The sequence below is a fragment of the Cricetulus griseus genome (genome assembly GCF_003668045.3).
Source record: "Cricetulus griseus strain 17A/GY chromosome 1 unlocalized genomic scaffold, alternate assembly CriGri-PICRH-1.0 chr1_0, whole genome shotgun sequence".
NCBI classification, from domain to species: Eukaryota; Metazoa; Chordata; class Mammalia; order Rodentia; family Cricetidae; genus Cricetulus; species Cricetulus griseus.
Genome location: NW_023276806.1, coordinates 150,606,383 through 150,631,946, shown reverse-complemented (window position 1 = coordinate 150,631,946; position 25,564 = coordinate 150,606,383). Strand labels below are relative to the sequence as shown.

The window sequence follows — 25,564 nt, the reverse complement described above, 5'->3', positions numbered from 1 at the left end:
GAAAGCGGCCTGTTGGGCCATGGCGGCTGACCTGCTGCCAATGCATGGCTCCTCTGTGGGCCTGCTACCTCCCATATCCACTCCTGTGCCCTTACTGAGCCCAGTGCAACTTCAGGACGGGGGAAATTTTCTTCTCAGCACCTGGCATAAGAAGTGAGGTTCCCCCAATACTTTGTTCCCCCAATATACTTAGGAGACTGGAGATGAAACAGTGAGGTGTCGGTTTCTTAGCAAGGGTAGTTGGAAGTTGGGAATATTTCCTCTTTTTGGAGAGGTTGCTATTTGATAGTAGTGTGATATTGATATTAAGTAAATTTAGTGTTTCTCTTTAAAATGTTCTCATAAATCACCAGCAGCCAACTGGGACTGCTCTACAAATAGACTCTACTATTTGTCCTAACTTAATTTCTGTTGCTGTGATAAAATGTGGTGTTTGGAGAGACAGCTCAGTGGTCAAGATAGCACACTGCCTTTGCAGAGGGCCTGTATCCAGATCCCAGCACCCACCTTGAGTGGCTGTCAACCACCTGGAACTCCAGTTCCAGAGGATCCAGTGCCCTCTTCTGGTCTCTGTATGTGCACACAGGTGTGCACGGGCACACACACCATTTCAATCTGTCTCTCCATCTCCATCTCTATCTCCCTCTCCCCCACTCCTTCCCCTTCCACTCCCTCCCTCTTCCCCTTTAAAATTTAAGGAAACATCCTGTCCAAAAACAGCATAGGGGAGGAAAGGGCTCATCCTGCTTACAATTCTAGTCGATCGTTTTAAAGAAGTCAAGCCAGGGACTGGCAGCAGCTCATCACACCACATCTACAGTCAAGAAGAGAGAGAAATGAATACACTAGTGCTTTCTACTTGCTCTTGCTCAGCTAGTTTTTTTTTTTTTTTTTTTTTTTTTTTTTTTTTTTTTAATGGTACAGTTCAGGGCCCAGCCTAAGGAGTGGGGACCACTCACAGTGGATGTCAGCTAATCTACAGTGGATCACAGCCACCTACAAACATCCCCACAGGCCAACTTGAGCATTACTTCTCCAGTTCTTTCCCCAGGCGAGTCTAGGCTGCAGCAAGTTGACCTTTTAAAACTAAACATTACACTATTTTAGACCAGACCATGGTTCCTAGGTCACCTGAGGTTCTTCTGAGACCTGAGACCTGGTCTTCTGCTCATTTTGACTCTGCTACACATTAGAACCCTCCCCAGAAGTGTAAGGAGCCCTGCAATGATGTTCTCTGGTGCCTCACTCGCCACAGTAAGGCGAGGAGAGGCAGAGATGGGGAATGAATGAAGAAGAGCACGAAGGACGCAGGACAGGGAACTGTCCAAATCCCCTTAGCTTTGGGGTCACCGGTCCCCAACCTCCTCCCAGACACAAGTGTTGTCAGCTTGTGACACCATGCCTTTAGATAAAGCACAGCTTTTGGCCGTAATAAAACCATACCTAATAGATGTGGATACTCAAAAGCTGGCCACAACTCTGCAACTACATTTCTGAACCCCAGTCTCTGGGAAGTTGTAAGTAAGTGGAGGGGAGGAATCAGTCTTCTGCGCTCTGGTCCTACCAGTCATGGTGATGGCAGAGAGTGTCATTCAGTCCTCTGCTCTGGACTGGCCAGATCTACAGATTCAGGACATACTGGGCAGTGCTTCTTCCATCCCCCACCAGATGATGTCATCACGAAAGTCACTTAATTCCCATAAAATTGCAGAGCAGGCAGATCACTATAGCCATGCATTAGCAACAGACACACGTTCTGTGGCTTGGTGTGTTGATGAGTGAGCATCATGGAAATGCTTGTGGTATAGATTATAGAGCTAATTGCTCCTCAGGCCATGAGTAAAATGAGAGGGAATTAAATCTGACACAGGAGAAAATGACACAGCCCAATGACAAGGTTGCTACTGGTGTGAATGTGTAAGTTCAAGGGGTATACTCACTCTGAAAACCATGATTTAAAGTATCATATGATAAACAAGCCAGTAGCATTCATTTGCTACCAAGAGTGATGTCTGTGGGTTGATGAGATGACTCAGTGGGTAAAGGTACCTGCCACCTAGCCTTCAGTCTATAGACCCACATGGTGGAAGGCAAGAACTGATTCCCATGAGTTATCATCTGTGTTACACACACACACACACACACACACACACACACACACACACACACACATATACACACACACACAGGTGTTCACACACACACAGGTGTTCACACACACACACAGGCACACGTGTGCACACACAGGCACACACATGCATTCACGCGCACACACGTACACACTACCTCACAGTTGGTGTGTCACCATCACACACAGGAAGAATGCCTCTTCTCTGCTATGGGGATGGTTGTGATGCCACAGATAACAGAATTCTCAACTCTGTTCTGATCTTAGGGCATTACTGTTGTGTATGTGGTTCACCACTATCAGCACATATGGGTACATTATGGCAACATGTAGTTAAGGTGTAGGGAATGGCACAATAGCTGAAGACAGGGTGTGTGTGGAGAGTGGAGCAAAAGAAGGACGGAGCATCAGTCAGGGGTCAGATAGTGGGGGCCTTGAACGCACAGGGAGGGAACCTGGACTTCTGTGATGAGAACATACAGAACCACTGAAGGTGTAGAGCAATGCTCTGCCCTGATGATTACAGTCTCAGATCTTAAAGCAAAACAAGCCAGGCATAGTGACACACAACACTCAGGAGGGAGAGCAGGAGGATCTCTGTGAGTTTGAGCCAGCCTGGATGATATAGTTCCAGGACAGCCAGAGACTTATAGTGAAATAATACAGTCTTTGATCGCTATATAATAATAATGCCTGTGGCTCTCCTATTATACTTTGTGAATTTGTTTCTGCTTTGGTAACAGGAGACCTGTTCTAGCATGTCTAGACAAGTCTGCAAGAACTTAAGGGTTGGACACTTTGAAATGACAGTCATGTGTGTATATAAAAAGCCATTGGTGAGGCCAGGCAGTGGTGGCACATGCCTTTAATCCCAGCACTTGGGAGGCAGAGGCAGGTGTATCTCTGTGAGTTCAAGACCAGCCTGGTCTATGAGAGCTAGTTCCAGGACAGCCTCCAAAGCCACAGAGAAACCCTTTCTTGAAAAACAAACAAACAAACAAAAGTCATAGGTGAAACCCAGTTCAGAAGGGAAGAGGTTCCAGGCATCAAACACTCTCTCTTCTTTGAAGAACACTGATACAAAGCTGCCTCCCTGTGTCCCAGGAGGTCACTGGCTGAAGCCTTCCACAGAAGTCTTCTTTAAAAATGGGTGTCTCAGATAATGACTCACCAGGCTGGTGACCGAGTTCATTATCTGCCCATAATAGCACGGCTCAATTCAAATACAATGAAGTTGTTAACTAGAAGCTAAGAAAACAGAACAGGTCCAGTGTGTGTGTGTGTGTGTGTGTGTGTGTGTGTGTGTGTACAGTAAAGACGTCCAGGTATAATGGAGCATTGTTCACCCACCATGTCAGGCTAATAATGTCCTCTAAAGGAGGGGAGGAAGGGAAATTTCATCATCAGATATGAAGAGAAGTAATTAACCGCTCTCTCTCTTTCGCGCCTCTGTCAGGGGAACGGATGTTCCAATTAGTAACTTCAGTCCACACACCAAGCCTCTGGATTTTTGAGGCGGTCTGAGGGACGGCATCACAATGCTGTTCCTGTAGAATCCATCAAGCATCAAAGGTGCCCTTCCATGCCAATTACGCCTATCACTCACAGAGCTTATTAAAATGCTTCATAGTCATAAGCCACCTGGACACTCTGAGGCACAGCAGCTCACGGCACAGGGACAAAAACAGAAATGCAGTGGGTTAGCAGGCCCTGTCCTTCAACAGGTAACTGCTTAATTAGCTCAGCCTGCATGCACTGTGACTTTTGTTCATCAGATTCGAATAATTTGTTGTTGCTAAGGGTTCATCTCATGTGTTGTGTTATCATGCCAGGTGCTGTATTTCAGTCTTGATCTCTTGGTCGGATTTAGTAGGCCAACAGACCACAGAATAGCAAATAGAAACACAGGCACTGTGGCTTCAGTAATGTGTAATGAATACAGAAACCAGGAATCCGCCTGGGATGTGATGCTTTTTTGGGGGTAGGGGTGGCACACAGAATATTACTTTATAGTCCAGACTGGTTTCAAATTCATGGTGATCCTCTTGCCTCAGCCTTTTGAGCCCTGGAATTACTCTCAGCTTGGGAATTCATGTTTTTAACACCATATTGAAAACATTACTTCCCCAAACTTTGCCCATCTTGGGGCATTTCTGACAATGTGAGGATTGACCCTTTTCAGTTTAGGAACCTGAGACCCACCTTTGTTACTGCCTACACCTCCATTCTGACAAAAGGAGATCTACAATCTGTATACTATCTGGACTCAGTCAGGACAGTACTTCTTGCCCGAAGTAGCATAGTGATTTCAAACTAGTCTCATGTGTTTGTTGATTCATGAAAAAAAAATACCAATTAACCCAACTTTGTTAGTTATCCTTGGTCATCCACCACCCGTGTCCTTTAAAAGGGTTGGGGTGCTTTCTCATTTGAAAGTGTCCCACATGGATTCTGAATGGCTTGAAAAGCATGTTTTCCCACTGAATCCATGAATTTTGGGGGCCAAAATAAACTTAGGACAATTTTAACACAATCAGCACAAAGGGTCACTTTCCTCTCTCCATCAAGTCCCAGCTGCCCTCATGTCTGTGTATTAGACTAGAAAATGTTCCAAACACAATGGCCTGAAGTATTGAAGTCAAACCCATGTTAATTTAGGGAAATAGTGTGGATGGAAGTTTCTGTCCCGCCTGGTCCCGAAGCTGTTTAGTCCAAAATAAACACACAGAGGCTTATATTAATTATAAATGGTTTGGCCCAGGGATCAAAACAGGTTTCTTATTGGGTAACTCTCTCTTAATTATTAGCCCATTTCTAGTAATTTGTGAATCTCCACATGGTCTTGGCTTACTGGTGATGCTCAGGCATCCTATCTTCCTGTTAGCTACACGTTGTCTCCCTCGAGACTCACACTCTGTGTTCCTCTTCCCCAAATTCTCCTCATCTGGTAGCCCCACCTACACTTCCTGCCTGGCTACATCCTGCCTGTTCATTGGCCAAAACAGCTTTATTCATCATCTATTAAGAGAACAGCATACGAAGGACATCCCCCATCAAAATAGTTTAAGGAACACTCACAAGTCTAAAATGGAACCTGTGGGGTATACTATTTTGCTTTTTTGTGTCCTTTTATACTTTGTTATCAGCTAACAACATACTAAGATTTACATTAATATTCTTAACCTTTGTCAACAGAAACATTATTATTATTATAAATCAAACTATTATTGTGATTTATAGAGCATTCTAGAAGTAATCAGGTCTTTTTGCTTCTGAGTCTTGTGTGTGTGTGTGTGTGTGTGTGTGTGTGTGTGTGTGTGTGTGTGCCTGCTGATATGTGTGTACAGTGTGCACACGTGGAGGCTGGGGGTTGACATTGAGTATCTTGTCACATTTTATTCACTCACTCTCCACATTGTGTCTTGAGGCATCGTCCCTCACTGATTCGGTGTGCTGGCTACCCAGCCCCAGAGATGCCCCCATCTTTGCATCTCCAGCCCTGGAGTTACAAGCACACACTTCCATATTCACTCTTAAGACATGGGCTCTGGAGATGTGAGCTCCTGGTCTCCAGTAAAGGTTCTCATGCTACAGCAAGCACTTCACAAACTGAGTCATCTCATCAATCAATGAGTCTCTATTTTTTCAATTCTCTTTTTTAAAAATGTGTGTGTGTGTGTGTGTGTGTGTGTGTGTGTGTGTGTGTGTGTGTGTGCGCGCGCAAGTATGTGCCATATGAATATACATGCCTGTAGAAGTCAGAAGATGGTGTTGAATCCCTGGACTGGAGTTATTGGAGGTTGTGAGCTGCCTGCCACGGTTGCTGAGAACTGAACTTGGGTCCTCAGAGAGAAAGAGCAGTTTATGCTCTTAACTGATGAGCCATCCCTCTAGCCCCTCAATTACTTGAATGCGATTCTACCATCTTATGGAAAGGGCATTTTATGGTAGCACCTAGTCGAGGGTGGCGTGTATGTCCAGCCACATTCCTTTGAATATCATTTAAAGATTCTCTGCAATCCCCACCATTCTTTCCTTTTAGATTGCCCTTCGCAAACCCCTCTTCCCACACAGACAGATGTTCCCATCATTCAAGTCATATGACATATCTATTGCTCTCAGTTGTTCTGTCTGCCTGGAGTCTCTGCCAACTGGTATGGCAGAATAGGTTTCTAGTGAGAAAAATTCTCTTAATTACTGGTCACATTAGCAAATGAATTCTACTTTATGAGCCCTAGTTTCTGGACCTAAAAGATTAGTGTAATGCCTACTTTATGTGGTTTTTCTGTTTTGTTTTGCTTCATTTGGATTTTTTGTAAACTCAGGTTGTCACTATGTAGCTCAGGCCATGCCTGGACACACTATGTAGCATAAACTCAAACTCAAACCCCTTATCTTCCCTCCTCATCCTTCTGAGTGCTAGGATTACAAGCATGTGTCAACATGCCTGACTTTTATGTGATTGCCATGAGAATTAAAAGAAAAAACCCTGACTACCCTGGCACCTAGAAAGAGCTCCGTGAATGAGCTGCTGTTTGCTGTTACAAACTCTCAATCCCAAGTCCTCTGTGAAACAATAATTATCCATGCCCATCTACACACTAGTGTTTGCTTCTTCAGTAGAATCTGTGGTCAGGAGTTTATAGTATTTACATATTCTTGTTTCTTGTGTCTCATTCTCCCCAAATAGACTCCAAAGTGAACTAGGACGTAGGTTGTTTTATGCCAACACAAGTGCCTACAGGAGTCAGGAAAGGGACAGAAAACAGACTTGGCGTAGAAAGGACAGGGAGGAGTAAGGACTCTGGCCAACCCCAGGGTACATGTCACCCTGGCCAATTATTGTCATGAGGGAATGAATATTGGTCCAGGGTTGCCAGACCTCAGTTGTTTTTTTTTTCAGAAGAAGCCAGGAATCCAGATTCTTGTGCAAAGTTCTGGGTTTAAAAGCTGGGCCATTGCTGCTAAGGCTAAAGAAAGCATGTCCTTGAGACCCCCACTGGTGACAGCCACTTTACTTATGTGGTTCCTATAAAGTTTGAGCCTCAGCTGGGTCTCTGAAGCTACAGAGAAACAATGCTGTGAGTGGCAGTTAGGAATCTTGGCTGAACTTGGAGACTGATTTTCATTCATCCCAGATCCAAAGTTCAGAACAGGCCCAAGAAACCTATACTGTACACGAAGCCAGTTTCCCTGGGTGAATAACAGGTAGAGTTCCACTTGGTGACACTGAGGACACATGCACTGGTGGAAAAAGGCTTCCTTTTGTTCACCATTGTTTCCTTAATTTATTTATTTTTTAATGTGGAACATTCCACGAGAATATCTTCACTATTCAGGGGCCATGCTCATCTCTGTTTCTGAGGTGACTGGATACTCCCCCAGCCTCAGGGTATCTGGTCACCTGGAAAGGACTCCATGAGGTGTTTACTGGAACCTGAGAATCAGCAGGAACTACTCCATATGCCCAATCCCAAGAGAGGGCAGTGGACTGAATGGCAGCTCCCCGTGCGCCCTCCCCCCCCTCCCACCAGCCTTTTGCCTGAGCCCCTGGGGTCGGATTCATGCGTGGGGTTTGAAACTGAGCTGCTTTTCTTTTGGTGTTATGCTGGAATGAGCTCAATGAGTGCCACCCCTTCAAGTGGGTCCCTTGGGAGGCCGCATCCTCATTCTACTTAAGTAAGGACAGTGCTGGACCATGTCTCTGGCAAGTGCCCCCAGAGAGAGTTTAAAGCTACTTGAAGACATTTATTCCATTGCTTAGGAAACATGTCTTATTTTAACAACAACAACAAAAAGTTTGGGAAAACAGGAATTCATCACTTTGTCCCCTAAACCTGATTCCAGGTTTATTTTTTGTTTGTTTATTGAGTGGTTTCCCTAAAAATCCAATGAACACAGGAGGAATGTTTTCTGTTGGTGAGTTTATTCCACTGGATGTGTTCCAGGCTCCGGAGGGAAGATCCAAAGAGAAACCTCCAAGTTGTTATGAGTCACAGCAGTGATGCTGGGAGAGGTGTTAACCCTCTGACAGTTCAATGTCATGGGAGGCAGAATTCATTTGGATGCCTAAATTCTGGTGTTTAATTAAAAAAAAAACCTTCAAAACTTAGATTTATTCTAGGCCCTCAGTGCCTATCACAGAGTTGGGACACATCGTTACCCCAAAGTGTCTTATGGAAAAGAAAATTAAGGAATTCTAATGTTATTCACAAGACATCTGGACCCCATACTTAGAATACCTGCCACACACCACTGTGTTTGATATTAACAGCCACCCGGAAAGGCAGTTGTTATCAGTCATCCCTTCTGTTGCAAAACTGAGGCCTGAGGTTAGATAACCTTCTGGGGGTCACCACATCAGTACACAAATAGGTTGGGACTTGAACCCAGTTGGAGAGTGGACATTGTCTTCCACAGAACCCCTAACCTGCACTCATGAAGGTATGTATATAGTACTATCAGCCTGAATACCACACAAGAGGAAGGAGACCCAGCTCTACTAGGATCGTAGAGTCTCCCTTTGGGCAGTGATCAGTGACTGTCCAGCTGTGTCACTTCTGCTTGCTCATGTGTTTTCTTAGATACTTCCTCTCCACCACTCTTGTCAAGCCAAGGAGCTCCAGGGTGTTGACACATAGCCTGTAGCATCTTCCTGTTAGAAATGGCTTCAAAGTGAATGCATGATTTGAACTGGCTGGGCAGGGCACCTGCTAGATCCAGCATAGCTTTAAAGGTCTGTCGAGGGGACCTGTCAAGTTAATATGCCCAGGTCAATGTCAGCCACAGTGGCTGGCAATTTGGGCTGGAACAGTAACTAGGACCAAATGCAAAGGACCTACTGACCCTACAGATGACACTTTCTTTACCTTTTTGTCCCCAGTTTCTCATCATGGAGGAAGAGAACTGTTTCTGCGGCCTTCCCAGACTGGAAGGAAGGGGAGCTGATGGGTTTTGCTGTTGTTGCTTTTCTCACTGGGTGTTTATTTCTCTAGGCTGGAGGAAAACTATGAGATTGCCGAAGGTGTCTGCATCCCCCGCAGTGCCCTCTACATGCACTACCTGGATTTCTGTGAGAAGAACGACACCCAGCCTGTGAATGCTGCCAGCTTCGGGAAGGTCAGTCTAACCTCCCCAGGTCGGGCCTGGCCCATCCCTGCCCCCTCCCCCACCAACTTTAAATAATTCAAATATTTTAATTTTTAAAATTACATTTTACTTGGTGTGTGTGTGTGTGTGTGTGTGTGAGAGAGAGAGAGAGAGAGAGAGAGAGAGAGAGAGAGAGAGAGTGGGGGAGGGAGAGAGGAGAGAGAAGGAGGAGGAGGAAGAGGAGGAGGAGGAGGAGAAGGAGGAGGGGAGAGAGAGTCAAAGGTCAATTTGTCAAAGTCAAGTTCTCTCCTTCCACTGTGAGTCTTGGGAATCAAACTCAGACCTTTAGACTTGGCAGCAGGTGCTGCTGAGTCATTTCAGTCGGGGCCCTCAGCTGAAAGTGTTCAGAGGACCTAGAAAGGGGTCCAATATGGTGCTCTGAGGGGCTCAAACCCAGCAGTGAGGGAAGGGAGAATATTCCATGACTTCCATGACATACGACTTGTCTTAGCATCCTCTTGAAGTGGCCACAATGAGAAGGTCAGATAGGTGTGGCTAGAGGGGCAGCTACAGTGACTCAAGAATTTCTCATGCAGCTTTCTGAGCTGCATCCACCTTGTGGGAAGGGTCAGATGGGAGATCAGAGTGGGTGGAAAATAATTGAGCTGTCCAGCAGCTCAGATATATGGTAGCCACCAAGAGATGATCACAATTGTTAGTGTTAGGAGTTCATCTTGGAAATGCCTGTGTCCAGATGCAAACAACCATCCATTAGCTTAAAGTATGAAATAAACTAAACTAACACCATTCATTGCCTTGCTTTTGTAGAGACTCTATTTAAAAACAAAGAAAAAAACACTTCCGTAGCTCTGTGGTCATCTTGGCATTTCCTTGAACTCTTACTCGAGAGGACTCTGCCTCAAGTCTGTCCTTCACCCTTAGCACCCCACTTCCATTCCTATTTTAAGCCTCAAGCCCCCTTCAAGATGTGGTCAAATCCGGAGAAATTTGTGATCTAAAAGTTACCCTGACTTGGGTCTCCTCCTGCTGTCTATGCCATCTCCCTACCCCCTCAGTTCAGCCTGGTGTCTTTAGCCAGATACAGCATCTAACACATTGAAACTTAAAAAGAAGCAAGAGCTCAGGCCACTAGCAGTTGCATTGGCCTCATTGAAACATTCCATAGCAACTGCTGGCCAGAGACCACTGTATTGGATGGCACCTCACCATCATGGAAGGGTCTACAGGACAGTCCTTGTTCCATATCCCAGTGCTTTTGCTTTTCACATGACAGCCCGCAGAAAGCTGATGCGGCCTCAGTAGACTGGTTAGTAGACAGGTTTACTTTCCAATAAAGCTGGGATCAAGCCTTCTTCATCAGCAGGTTTGTTGGCTCTCGCTCATTTCTAGTAGCCTCAGACCCTCTCTGCCCCACTTCTCTTAGCTTTTCCTCCTCCCCTCCCTTCAGGCCCATTTTTCTCTCCATTTCCTTGTTGAGACACCTCCTGCCAAATTTCTCCTCGTCTTGGGTTCTTGGTTTCTGCTCACACCTTTGACCACACAGATGTCTTCAAATCGTTTTCTGAATGAGGTGCTTCCTCCCTGAAAAGTACAGTGCCAGTGGCTTCCAACACAAACACTTAAGAGGCATCCATGTTCAGTCATCAGACTGAATGCAATGAGTTATCCTTATTATTGAGAACATAAATGCCCAGGCATTAGGCAGCTGCCTTGCCAGTGGTCCAAACCACTCAAGCTGGGATTGTCCTTCCAGATGCCTAGGACAGAAGGTGCCTGATGAGTGTCCATGGTGAGTTTGTTGCATTGAAATCTCAGACACACAATGGCAGTCCTAAAACTCCTGCACACTGCCATCTCAAGAGAAAGGGACCAGTTTTCTACAAACCTTGGGGTACAGCCTTCCCTTGAGCAGAAGCATCCAAACATAATTCATCTGTGAACTTTTAACTTAGAGCAGACAAGTTTCCAAATTTCTTCATTTTCAAGGAAGAAATTATATTGGTAGTAGCCCCCTTCCCACCCCACCTCCTGCCCCGCACCTGGGGCTGGCAAGTAGTGAGTCAGATGTTAGTACTGCTGTTAGTATAAGCTGCCCCTGGGGCAGCCTGGCTGGAAACCACCATTATTGAAGAAGGCAGTGGTTTCCTTGCCACAAGTGAGACCTGGAATGTCTCACCATACCATTGCCCAAACTCCATAAGCGCTGGCTTCTGGGGATGCTGTAGTGACCTGGGTCCTGGAGTTACTCAGAAAGTGGAGAGAATGCGGAAGCCTCTAGCTGGCCTGGTCTTGTGTTGGCTTTTGCTGGTGGTTCACATCATTTCCTGGGCCCTCACCTCCTTACCTTTTATTGTTCTTTTGTACATGTCTATACACATGCTCATGACTGCTTAGGTATGCACGGCTGTGTATGTGTATCCTCGTGCATGGCTATGTATCAAAATACTTGGCACAAGTGATATTTGGCTCAGGACTTGAGGGTAGAGTCTGTCACGGCAGGGAATTTGTGGCGATAGGTAAGTTATGGTCAGGAATCAGAGAGACATGGATGCTGGCCCACCATTTTCTTGGTCCTTTTGATTCAGTCCAGAACCCCAGCCCATTCGATGGTGCCAGCCACATTCAGGGCGGGTCCTTCCTCCTCAGTGAAGCCTCCCTGAAAATGCCCTCACAGATGCCCAGGTGATTGTCATCCAGCCAAGGTGACGATGAAGATTTACCCTCACAGTAGGTCTACTTCTGTGCCCTCTATTCTCTTTATTAATCTATTTGTCTATTCTTTTGACAATACCAGGATGCCATGATTACTGTACCTTTACAGTAAGCCTCAAGGTCAGGAAGTGCCAGTCCTTTCATCTTGTTCTTTAATAGCATACTGCTTATTCTGGGTCTGTGTGTAAACTTTGGAAGTAGTTTGTTAATAACTACAAAATACCTGCAGGGACTTTGATGAATTATAATTAATCTATACATCAAGTTGAGAAGAACTGAAATCTTAGCCAGGTTGTATCTTCCTATCCGTGCATATGGGACACCGCTCCATTCACTTAGCTTTCCTTGTAGATCTTATACATAGCTCACTGGGCTTATATAATATCTCATTTTAAGAGTGTTAATACAAATGGTGTTGTGTTCACTGCAGGTGTGTAGAAAGCCTTTATATATTAGCTTTTATATATTAACCTCATATCCTGCAACACTTCTATAATTTCTTTTTAATTTTAAAAATCTGGTGGGTTTTTTTTATTTGTTTCTCAAATACGTTTTTATTTTCTTTGTAGAAAATCATGTTTTCATTCTTCCTGATATACCTTTTATTTCATTTTCTTGCCTTCATTACAGTAGGGAGGCCTTCGGGTACAGTGCTGAAAAGAAGTGTGATATCCTGTTATAAATAAACACATTAAGAACTGCTGTGCCTCCTGGGGGAACTGACACATTGGTCAGTGTGTCACCCATCCTTTTATCCTTGACACCATTCCCTTGTTTAAGTCTGTGTTATCTGAAGTTAGTGCAACTTCTCATACTTCTTTTGTTTAGTGTTATATTGACCTTCCTTCTCCATTTAGTTTTCCTCGTTAAGCATCATTGTATTTAAAGCTTTTTTTGTAAGCAACATATATTTGGATCTTGTTTCTTTACTTCAAGAATCAAGCAATCTCCCTGTGACATTCCATCTCCTGTCTTCCCCAGTGTCCTCCTAGGATCTTTCTGCACAGCCCAGGCTCTCTGTGTAGCTCCTGTTGTCCTCGAATCCTGACCTGCCTGCCTTGGCTTCCTGAGGGCTTGAACTACAAGTCTGCACCTGCCACCTGCCCAGCACCTGCAGCTTCTCTGAATTGGCACAGGTGCCCTAGCCATGCTCACTCACAGTGATTATTGACACAGCTGGAACAATATCGCCACATCCGTTAGTTTTCTATTTGTTGTCCTTATCCTTTACTCTATTTATATATTTTACTATTTCCTACTGTTTACAGTTTGATTTATTTATTTATTTATATGTGTATTTACTTATTTAGTGCTGTGTATCCCAGGTTAGCCTCAAACTTGCTACTATCCTTCTGAATGTAATGGTAATAGGTATATGCTATCATGCCTGGTTATTTCATTATACTTATTTTATTATACTCTATTTTAATTTTGTTTATAATTTGTGTGTGTACACATGCATGCATGTGGGTGCCTGACGAGGCCAGGAGGAGGTGTTGAATCCCATGGATCTGGAGTTACAGGTGGTTGTGAGCTGGGAACCAAACTCAGAAACCCTGCAGAAATAGCGCACTCTCAACTACCAAGTTGTCACTGCAGCCCCCCACACCCAGTTTTTACGTGGGTCCTCATGCTTACAAGTACAGGCTTACACAGCAAGTATTTAAATCACCAAGGCATTTCCCCCCTCAGCCCTATTTAATTACTTTTAATTAACCATTTTAAACTATTAATTTAGCCCAGTTTGGCCTCAGATTCACTGTATAGACCAGGCTGGCCTTGAACTTATGGTAATCCTACTATCTCAGTCTGAGTCACCACCTTGTGAGTAAGTGTGTTAATATTTAATGGTCACGTTTGGATGTATGTGTATGTACATGTGATGTGTGTGTGTGTAGGGGGGAACCACGCCTTCCTCTGCTCTCTATCTTGTGAGACAGGTTGCCTCACAGAGCCTGGAGCACACTCTTTGGCTAAACTGGCTGCCCAGTAAGCTTCAGGGATCCACCTGTCTCCTCCCTCACACTGGGTCTACAATTGCACTCAGCCGTATTGGGTTTTGACATGAATTTGAACTCAGTTCCTCATGCTCGTACAGCAGACAGTTTACCCTTTTTATTTTAATTGGACATTTATATGGCTCTACTTTATCTCCTTATTTGGCATATCAGTTATACTTTTTTAAAAATTGATTTTAGTGCTTGCCCACAATTCACAGTATACATTTACAACAAATCAAGCCAGCTTTAAATAATCTCACTGGTCAGCACCTGGTAACAATCCTCTAAATCCCTGCCTGCACTTGTATCATTGCTTTGTCATCATTAATTTTCCTGATGTATGAGCCTACATAGGTAGATATATAATTTAGTGTATTGCTGAGCTAGTATTTTGAACACAGTGTCATTGGTAGGCAGATTAAAAACAAGTTTCACTTTTACCGGAAGTTATTGATTAGAAAGAGATAGAGCAGGAACTAATGATTTTTGTCTCTAGAAGGCTATCTCAGATATTTGTGTCTCTGCTATGACATGGATCCAGGGCCTGGAGCACTATAGAATATGACAATGCTCTTTGACTTACAGTATGGTTATATGGAGATAACATCTATTGAAAGCTGAAACTATCATCAGTTAGAGATGTGTTCAGGGTACTGAACCTGCTGAACAGCAAGGTTTAGCCTTGCCTACCTTAAACATGCTAAAACATTTATTTACCCTACAGTCAGGCAAAATCACCCCAACAATATATCTGTTATAAGAAGTAGTTGAAAATCTCGTATGGCAGCATCGCAGACCATGGAATTCCAGTTATTTGCCTTCACGATCACATGGTCAGCTGTAGCTTCCACTCCCCACCACTCTTCAGCATCACAAGAGATCATCATCCCACATTGTCACTGACCTGGAAAAGATCACAGTTCAAAATGCAAATGCAAAGCCTGGTGTCTCCCAAACATGTGTCGATTTTGCACCACCTTCAATTCAGAACACAGTAAGCTGAATCATCATAACGGGGGCCCATCTGTGAACTCTCAGATGCTAGCCAGATAAAGTAGCACAGGTGCTTCGTATGGCCACTCAAGACACGAGGCTGGCACGGCTTAGAGTCCACAAATTGTGGGGTTCTTGGGAAGAGGTAGAAATATGGAAAAGCATCAGATAGTTTGGACAGTGTCATTTGAGTGCATGAAGAGGGCATTTAGCGTTACAAGCTTCATTCACTTCCAGGAAGGCCTGCTGGTGACTCAAGTTCCTCAGTGCCACTTGGCTATAAGCACAAAGCTAGAAGAGAACACAGTCCATTACTACTAACTATTTTCTTCACACACTGAGTTTAATTTATGAGGGAGATTAGAGATCTGTTGGTGTGAGTCCATCATTTTCCAGATGGGGAAATTAAAACTCAGAGGGAGGGGGTGATTTTCTCAAGTTGATGCATTTTGTGACAGGCAGGGTTGCCCCATCCAAGCTAGCTGAGATGGGTGGTGTATTGATGTCAGTAAGATGTGAAGAAACCAGGAAAAGGGAAGTCGGGCTTTAGAGAGCTTCATTTGCATGGATTTAGTTTATTTATACTCACCTTTTCCAGTGAGTACTACAGGTCACTGGTAGGTTGGACTTTGGGGGTGCCTCCTCCTTGAATGTCTGGCTCCTTCCTTCTTGCTGGTCAGCCTTGCTCAGTGGTGGGGACAGCCATGTGTGTTTGGTGTTCTGTGATTAGTGTCATGCATGAATACATGTGGAACACAGATGGAAATAAGATCCTTGAGAGTCCTTCCATTCTGCCCACCTCCTTCCTGCCCCAACCTGGGAGGAGATGTCAGTCACATGTCTATGGATATAGGAGATAAAAGTGCCCTGAAAACATACCAAGGGGTCCTCGTAATGATATCTTGCCATCAGTCAAAGGAAAAATTAATTATACTGATAGAATGTCTTTCTGCTTTAAATGCTAACATATGTGTTCCTTAGTCTTTAGAATATGGTATCAAAAGTCCATGCAATTTCACATCAACATACATATTTTAATTTGGTTTTCTTAGTGTAGTACTATGCAAAAATTCCCAGACCAATTGGGTCTGAAGTTCAACCCCAGAATTAACCAGCAGTAAATGCCCAGCCAGTGTAAGAGCCCTGGGCCCAGTTACCTTGTCTGTAAAGTGGAATCATGGAAACAACTCTGGGGGCTGTGGAGGGAATGACTAAATCCACTTAGCTAGAAGCCAGCAAATAGATGCACTCAATGCCCGTTGGTTACAATTATGATTTCATTTTATCATAGCAACACTTCATGGCTCTAATACTTCATGCTTTTTAATATACCATCCCTAATGTATGAATGTTCCAACCCTCCTGGATGCTTCCTGATGAGCAATTTTGAAAACTATTGTTCTAAAAATGTCCCACATCACATTCACTGCCATCACCACCCTCACTTTTCTTATTATTGTCTGTGCCATTATTCCATATTTTGACTTAACCTGCATCTTATGTAACTCACCCCACTCTAATTAAATCAGTCTGCCAAAACTGTCATATTCTCACGCACATGTGACACATCATCCAGTCAACCTAAGGACAATCCCTGGTTCACAGATGGAAGTTTGGACCTCTTGCCATTCTCACCCACCTTACCTGCCTCTTGGTTCTCGGTTACCCTCCCTCCCCTGGGGTTCTTCACAGACTCCTTCATCCATTCACACTTGGGATTTGAAAGTCTACTTCTGTCTCATTGTGGAAACTTCTTGGAGAATTTTCTACAGAAGTAGAACTTCAAAGTTGTTTAAATGGATGACATCCAGGAAATGTGTGTATATAATACTTTATATGTATGTGTGTGTGTGTGTGCATATAGACTGGGTCATTGTGCCCCATGCACAATTGCTCCAGCAAACACTTGGAGAAGGAGTCACAAAAGTCAGATATTTCAAAGTCTTTATTCGAAGTCACCACTAGGCTTCAATTTTTCCTCCTCTGAAAGGGGACTAGGTTTATTGTCAAAAAAAGAGAGTGACTTTCCCACACTTTGTCTAGATTTAAATCGGTGGGAATCAGCTTCTTAACCAACCCCTATCCTGAATAACCTCCTTCTCTTGTTTAAAGATTTTCACAATGACGCCGGGTGGTGGTGGCATATGCTTTTAATCCCAGCACTTGGGAGGCAGAGGCAGGCGGATCTCTGTGAGTTCGAGACCAGCCTGGTCTACAAGAGCTAGTTCCAGAACAGCCTCTAAAGCTACAGAGAAACCCTGTCTTGGGGGGGGGGAAGAATTCCACAATGAATACCTATGAAACACAGTGTGTTGTGGTATTCAATTTCAATTTCTGTTTGACCAGCCTTCCTTTTCCCACACCCAAATAACCCCTGAACAGGGACCCACAGTTCTCCTTCAGAACAGCTTTCAGCATCCTTGATGCATTACCCAGGATCCTGCCTCCTCTAGGGTGTGGGAAGATTCATACTGGCTCTGTCACTCTGGAATTTCTTCTAGAACGTTTGTTGGTGGCAAACTTTTGCCTCCTGGGGGTGGGTTGAATCTGCAGAAACAATAAGAAGCCCAGTGGCTAAGTTTGGAGACCAAGGTGATGGAGGCTGTAGGATGAGGGCCCAGAGTGAAGCCTGTCTGTAGAGGAGAGGGCCTGAGGGGATTTGCTGAATGGCTCTGGAGGGATCTCACGAGGACTCATGCCCAGTTGATGGAGACCTTGCTGGCTCCATGGTGCCAAGTGTTATTGAGAGTAAAGGTCAAAGAAGGTCAGTGGGGCCATGTTGATGTTTCTTCCACTGGCAAGAGGCTATGAACCCAAGCAGTTAGGTCACTAGCCAGATCCTGGGTTTCAGCTGGGAATTGTTTTAGGGTCACTTTTAATACCAAGAGGAACATGCCTCAGATAGTGTACAGGGCTCAGTGATGCTTATTGGAGTCTCTTCCTCCATTGACTCTTCTCTTTCCCCATCTTACCATAGGGCCACTGTGTGGCCACATCATTACAGGAATGCATACCTGCAACTTGTGTTCTATAAAAATTTCACCCACAAAATTATACAATTGTGCCCTGCATGCTGGGTCTCCTCAAGGCTGGGTCTTATACATGAGCCACTCACTGCCACCTAAAATCATTCCAGCAACTCCAGAGAGCACAGCTCTTCGGAAAGGCCCCGCCCCCACCCCACCCCTATTCCACAAGCCCCCAGCTCTGTCTGCTGTAGCTGAAAGAGAGAAGGGTGGGATTCTTGAGTAATTAAAGGGAATTTGGAAGGCTGGGATGTTATGGAATGTTAGATCAGTAGCTAGAACAGCATGTGGTGTTCTTTAGGCAGGCTTCATTGAATCCATACAAATAAAGAAAGAGGGGCTGCCTGCCCGTCTGCTCATTTATCAAACAGCGAAGCTCAGCCTTCACAGCTCCACAAAAGTGGTTTACTGTTTGCTGCCTAGTCTCGCTCCAGAAATTAAAAGTTGAACAGCCCTCATGGGGATGAACTGGCCCTGCGTTTTTGGATACATCCAAAGAAATGGTGCTGTGCTTTCAAATTCAGGGGCCAGTTGATGATGCTGTGAAAGGAGATGAGGCTGGTTGTAATTTGCAGTCCATAAGAAACACTTAAAGCAAGGAGAGAGAGAGAGAAAAAAAAACACAGAGAGAGAGAATAAGTGGGAGAGGAGAGGGAGAGAGGGAGAGAAAGTGGGAGAGGAGAAGGAGAGTAGAAAAAGAAGAAGAAAAAGAAAAAGCCAGTTCTCCTTCCCACAGGATTTGTTGTGGCTGCAGGTAGGAGGTGCCATCTTCTTCTTGCTCAGAGTGGGATAAGCCTGAAACTGCATGGGGCAGGCAAGATATGGTGCATATGGCCTGCCTCCTCCCATCCCACACACCCAACTCTGAACAGACTTCCCCTATTATTTCCTGGAAAAGCCTTTCTTTGTTTAGTTGTTTGTTTGCTTGCTTAAGTTTGAAGAGGTGAAGATGAAGCAACTAAATACCATATAATTCATCACATAAATGTATTGCTTGGGAAAGCAACATGGGCCACACATAGGCTTGACCATCCGATTGGATGAGGATCCTCTGACAACACAGAAAAGGGTGGAAGCAAGGAGGACTGACTCGCTAGGCAGTGGACAGTGCTCAAAGTAGGGGACTGCAGAGTGGGGGGTGGTTAGGGACTGTGAACCTCTTGCTGCATCTGGTCACTCATCTCCTCCCCTCCAGTCCTGGACCTGTGGACTTGTCTCTATGGACTGTCTCTTGTTCCACGTCCTTGCCCTACTTCTGGTTGACAAAGTCAGAGGAGACAAGTCCAGGCACCTGCCCACTGTGACATTGGATACCCGATCTGCCCTTTGATCAGCTAACAGTGTCCCTTTTACAGATGAGACCTGATGCTGGTGTGGCAGAAGGAGCAAAATACCTTCTCCAGCCTTACATTGTAACATATTTTTAAAATGTGCAAATGCTCCGCTACACTTCAAAGATAGAATCTGGAGGGATTGGGAAAGAGGATCAGTAGGGGAAGAGCACTTGCTGTGCAAGCACAAAGACCTGAGTTCAAATCCCCAGCACTTAAAAACAAAACAAACAAAACAAAACAAACAAACAAACAAAAAACAACACCTGGCAAGGCTGGACTCAGGTCTATAACCCTATGGCAGGGATGAGGGTGACACATGACCCTCAGGAAGATAGCTTGCTGGCCACCAGCCTAGCTCTAGATTCAGAGAGAGACCCTTCCTCATAGAAACAAGGCAGGGAGTGGTAGATGAGGATGCTAGATATTTTCCTTTTGTCTCCATCCTCATCCACATACATATGTACACATACCACACATGAGCGCACACACACCACTCATGCATGCACATATCATACACACATGAGTGTGCACACACATCCACATACACCACAAACATCTACGTCTACCAATGTCCACATACATATGTACACATACACCACACATGAGCATGCACACACATACACACACACCACACATGTGCATGCACACATCTCTCTCATACACACACAAAGATAGTATTTTGAGTATAACTTACATTGGCTTATTTCTCATTATTAATTAAGCAACTTTGCATTTGAGAAACTATTACGAGGTAAAAATAATAAAATATCAATAACAAACATAAACATCATTATGCACAAAGATATCACAGTTTCCTAAAACACACTTGGAGTATCTTCAATGGCTGATGAAAAAATTGCTCATTTTGCTCTTTGCTGCCAGACCCCTGCCACCATGGGTCACATGCACACTCCCGGGAAGGGCCTGTCCCAGTCAGCCCTGCCCTGTCGCCTCCTTAGCATCCTCACTTGGCTGAAGCTGACATCTGAGATGTGAAGGAACAGATTTACAAACTGGGCAAGAAAGGCCTGACTCCCTCCCAAATAGGTGTGATCTTGAGGGACTCACATGGTGTGGCACAGGTCCATTTTTGTTACTGGTAATAAAATCTTGAGAGTCTTTTAGTCCAAAGGTCTTGCCCCTGATCTCCCTGAGGATCTCTACCATTTGATTAAGAAAGTGGTTGCTGTCTGAAAGCATCTCGAGAGGAGCAGAAAGGGTAAGGATGCTAAGTTCCACCTGATTCTGATAGAGAGCAGAATTCACCGATTGGCTCATTACTATAAGACTAAGTGTGTCCTGACACCAATTGCAAGTATGAGTCATCCACAGCCTCTGCTCTAGTGGCATAAATTCTCTTATGTACACAAGCAATAAAGTCACTTTGGATAAAAAAAAAAAAAAGAATTGTTCATTTGTCCTTCCAGGTTCTGAGTCCCATCATCACCTATGGGGATGGCAGCAGCCTACTGGCTGGCCTCCCTACCACTGCCCTACCCCTACAGCCAGTTCTCCACTCAGCAGCCAGACTCATCTTTCTGAGTGGCTCAGCTGGAGCTGGTCCCCACTCTTTGCTTCTGACTCTCTGCAGTCCCCCACCTCATCCGTGCAAGCAGAGTGCCCACAAAGGGCCTGCAACCCCCCTTGTGGTCTCTCCTAGATCACAGCTTCCTCTCCCACCATCTCCTTTGTCTTTTCTGCCCTCTGCTTATCCATATCCCCAAGAATTCCTGAAGAGCTTTGGACCCCCAGAGCCTGGAAGGAAGATCCTGGGAGCTCATTCCCTCACTTTCTGTCAGTCACCACTCAGATCCATATTACCACAGTCCTCAAATAGTAAGCAACAAAACAACCCCACATCCACATTCCACATTCCGCATTCCCCCACCCTGTACTTTTGACTCCTCGGTGGCAAGTCTCTGGTTTAAGACAGTGTGGGTTATTTTCTCCATTTTGACCTTTTCACTTTGAGGTGTTCATGTCTGAACAAAGGCTGTTTCCATTTGCTCAGCATCATATTCCATAGGGCCTTACATGATGTCCAGATTATAGCCAGGGGTTGATGAAAGCTGTTGAGAGAATCTAAGCCATGTTCTGCAATCCAACCTTGATGGGGAATGTCCTTCTGCATGCTGTGACTAGATGTTTCTCTTATTGGCTGATTATGGTTATTGAAGCCACACACTGCTGAGCATAAGGAGTTGTAGAAGATGAATCTTAGAGGCCCAAGGTAGGCACTGGTAGAGCTGAGTTGGCCATTTTCGTACAAAGATCCTACCAAATGCTGGGGGTGTGGCTCAAAAGTAGATTCCTTGCCTATTGTGTATGAGCCCCTGTGTTTTGTTCCTAGCACTGATTTGGGAAAGACACTTACTAGCCAACAGATGCAAATTTTTACTTAGGAAGCGTAAATTCAAGATGTCTTTTAGATAGCATGGTGACAAAGGTAAAGAATGCATTATGTTCCTGAAAATTGCCATGGAGTGTATTTTAGGTGCACTCACTGCACACATAAGAAGAGTCAAGTGTGTGAGGCAATGCTTACCCTGATTAGCCTAATCTGTCCATTTCATGATACATATTTCAGAACACCATTGTCTTAGTGTTCTATTGCTGTAAAGAGATACCACAGCCAATGCAGCTCTTATAAAAGAAAGCATTTCATTGGGAGCGGGCTTACAGGGTTAGAGGTTTAGTCCATTATCATTATGGCAGGGATGATGGGAGCAGGCATGGCAGGCATGGTGCTGGAGAAGTAGTTGAGGGCTATATTGTGATCCACATGGAGATAGAGAAGGGGAGAGAGAGGAGAGAAGGGGGGAGAGAAGGGGGAGGGGAGGGGAGGAGAAGGGAGAGGAAGGGAGGAGAGGAAAAGGGAGGTGAGGGGAGAGGAGAGGCAAGAGACTGGGCCTGGCCTGAACTTTTGAAACCTCAAAGCCCATTCTCAGTGACACACTTCCTCCAACAAGGTCACACCTCCATATCCTTCTAATCCTTTCAAATAGCACTATTACCTAATGAGTAAGCATTCAAATATAGGCACCTATGGGGGACATTCTATTCAGACCACCACCAATGTATTACATGACGTAAACACATACATTTTAATTGGCCAATTTCAAAGCAATTGTGTAATTATAGTCACCAATCAAGTGGCCCAGGGAGGATTTCTGGAGAAGATAAGGTCAAAGCTGAGATTAGAATGGCACATGAATATCAAGCAGACAAAAAGCATGGAGGAAGGTGCTGAACAGTTAGAACAGCCATGAAAAAATTCCAGAGTAAGAGAGCAGTGGCTCTGTGAAACTTGGAATCAGTTCCAGATGGCCAGAGTGTAGGGTCAGGAGAGGTGAGCTAAAATGAAGGCAGGACCCATCTGGTGGAACCTGGTAGGACTGGGCTTTGTCCAGGAGCACCATGGGAAAGTGGTTATGATGGAGCATGACTGGAAGAAGGACAGTGAGAGAGCACTGCAGGTGTGGTCCTAGGCAGATAGAGATGAGCAGATTTGGATAGAATCATGATATATTTGAAATGGAAGGGAGGTGGGCTGTTGCCATAGTATGAGACAGAAGCTCTTGGGCATGGAGAGAGAAGGCTCTGCCCCACCAGGGAGCTGGGAGGAACTCACCAGGGAGTGGTACATGTCCTGAAGAGAGAGGACACAGTAGTGTGCAGGTCAAGAAGGCCACAGGCAGAGGGTACAAAAGAGGCAGCCTGAGAAGCCCCCAGAGAAACCAATCTAAGCAATCTAAAGTCTAAAGACAGAACTGGGGCCACATGAGGACATTTAGAGAAACAAGATAGCAGAGAGTGGAACTAGAGCTTCTGGTGAGTCAGGTGGTTCTGGAGGAATGTCAGAGGGTACCACTGGACAGGCAAGTGTGTGTGTGTGTGTGTGTGTGTGTGTGTGTGTGTGTGTACATGCATGCACATGCAACCATATATGTATAGGGGTATGCGTTTAAGACTAAGCTACTTCTCCTCCAGAATGACTTCTGATAATTCTGTTAATGACTTCTGTATTTTCATTAAACAGAAGCATTTAATTATCACATTTCTACTTTTCTGGATGTGAACAAATTCTGAGTTATTATTATTATTATTATTATTATTATTATTATTATTATTATAGTATCACCAACCCCTTGGCTCTTTCCCACTTTCTGGAACCTCTTAGGGTAGGGAAAGATGGATCTTCTTCACAGAGGAAGCCACAAGAGCTTTTCCAAGAGGGTCAGAGTAAGGCAAGCAGAGGAGAAATCTTGCCTGACTTGGGGGTGGGAACAAGAAACCTTTCATTCCTCAACACACAGCTCAGTGGGAACAGAGGGAAGTAATAGAAAGGCACTAAAGGAAGGTCTGAGAGCCCAGAGATGTTCATTCATGAAGAAGGAGTGTGCTTGTGCTGGAGAGTGCAGACTCAGGTCTGCATGAGAATGGTTCAGCTCACGAGTTTCAGTTTGTTCATCTGGTATTGTTCTGAGCAGAGGTGGTGTATGTAGAGTGACTAACATATACCCAGTCGAAGACTGGGGCCTGAGTGGATGTGGCACTGAGCCCTGTTGTTTAGTCATTTACTCTCAGTTCAGTAGGGAGCAGGTAGAGGCACCCAACACTTCATGAGAAGGTGCATCTATTACTTTTTCATTGTGGCTGGAACAACTTAGAGGGAAGATACTGTGTTTTGGTTGTGTCTGAACACGTGGACCTTATACTTCGCTCTGTTTGGAGAGGGCTGTGGAACCTTTGGGAGATGAAACCTCACTGGAGGAGGTGGGTCACTAAGGGAACCTCTTGAGATTTTATTGCCTGATCCCAATCCTGTTCACTGTCTTCCTGACCACTGGAGCTGTAGATTAGCTGCTTCCTGCTTCTGCCAAACCTTTCTCGTCACGCAGTACTGTAACCCCGCAATCTACAAACCCTACTCTACTTACATTGTTTCTTGTCATGTATTTTGGTCACAGAAAGGAGAGAAACAATTATAAGATAAAATATGTGGGGTGGAAAGATTGTAAGAGCCAGGATGGCAGAAAGTCCTGGAGAGACATCTCTCCTAAAGCAACTGCATAGATACCACCTGAGCAATGACCATCTAAGGGGGAAGATCACAGGCCACCCCTACAAAGAACTGCAGGCACTAATGACTGCTGAGAGAGGGAGGATTAGCCTCTCCTGGGCATGAGCCCCTGTCTGGTTATCCAATACAAAGTGGTCAACCCTTAAACCACACACACACACATTCAACAGGTTATGTTTATGTATTTGTGCAAATGCTTATATCTTTGTCTGTATAAATTATGTATGTATATAATGACAAAGAAAAAGAAGTTATCAGTTTGAGACTTGGGGGAGGGGCATGAAGGTCGAAAGGAATGGACATGGAGAAGAAGAAGGTACCTAGCATTTCCAATGACAAAATGAAATGATTGTATTTGCCCTTTTAGTTGGCTCCTGCTGAGGAGGCTAGATTGGAGGCAGGGCATCCTGCTGGGAGAATGTGTCTGTGTTCCAGGTGGAGATGACTAATGTGGCTGGAGCAGAGATGGAATGGGCATTGAGATGCACCTTGTTCATAGGAGAGAATCCCTGAGATGGTTTGGGGGACAGTGAGGACTCCTGCTGTCTTAGGAAAATTAGCGGAATGTGACACTGGTCACAAAGATGGTGAAGGCACCATCCCAATACACAAGTTATTCCAAGGGAGAAAGGCAAACTACTGACAAAGGAGTGAATCACAGGTCAAATTGGTCAGTGAATTCCTTAGCTTGTGTCATGACAATACAAAGAATGACAAGGACTTGGATTGTGACTTATATTGACTCATGGAGGTAGAACAAATGACTCCAGGAAGCCTGTCCCTATGTCCCAGTGGCCTGTGGCTTGTCTGTAGACCAGCCAGTAGCCCTGTTTTTCCAAGCCAAAGGTTGGCCTGTTTGCTCTATGAATATTGTGCGGATACCATGGGTATAAACAGAACCCAGCCAGTCCCCTAAATCAAATGACAATGAGGCTTAGCAACCAAACAAAACAGTGCTGGTTTCTTTTATCATTGGAGGTGATGTACAAGGAACAGAGAATGGTTCACATCTTAAAGGGAGAGAAAGCCCTATGTTGTAACATACTGGTGATTGGGATGCTTCTAATGAGATTATCCTCAACTTTGTCCATAAGGACTCCTCTACTAAGAAAGTTCTTTTCTTTCTCCATAGATAGTTTGTTTAGGGCAGCAGCACCCCAGAAGCAGTTTTGTCCTAC

At 44.7% G+C, this 25,564-nt stretch overlaps 1 pseudogene; it reads left to right on the top strand.

Annotated features, from left to right (window-relative positions):
* Positions 1-20,197: 20,197 nt before the first annotated feature.
* Positions 20,198-20,673, top strand: LOC100760497 (annotated as a pseudogene).
* Positions 20,674-25,564: the final 4,891 nt, after the last annotated feature.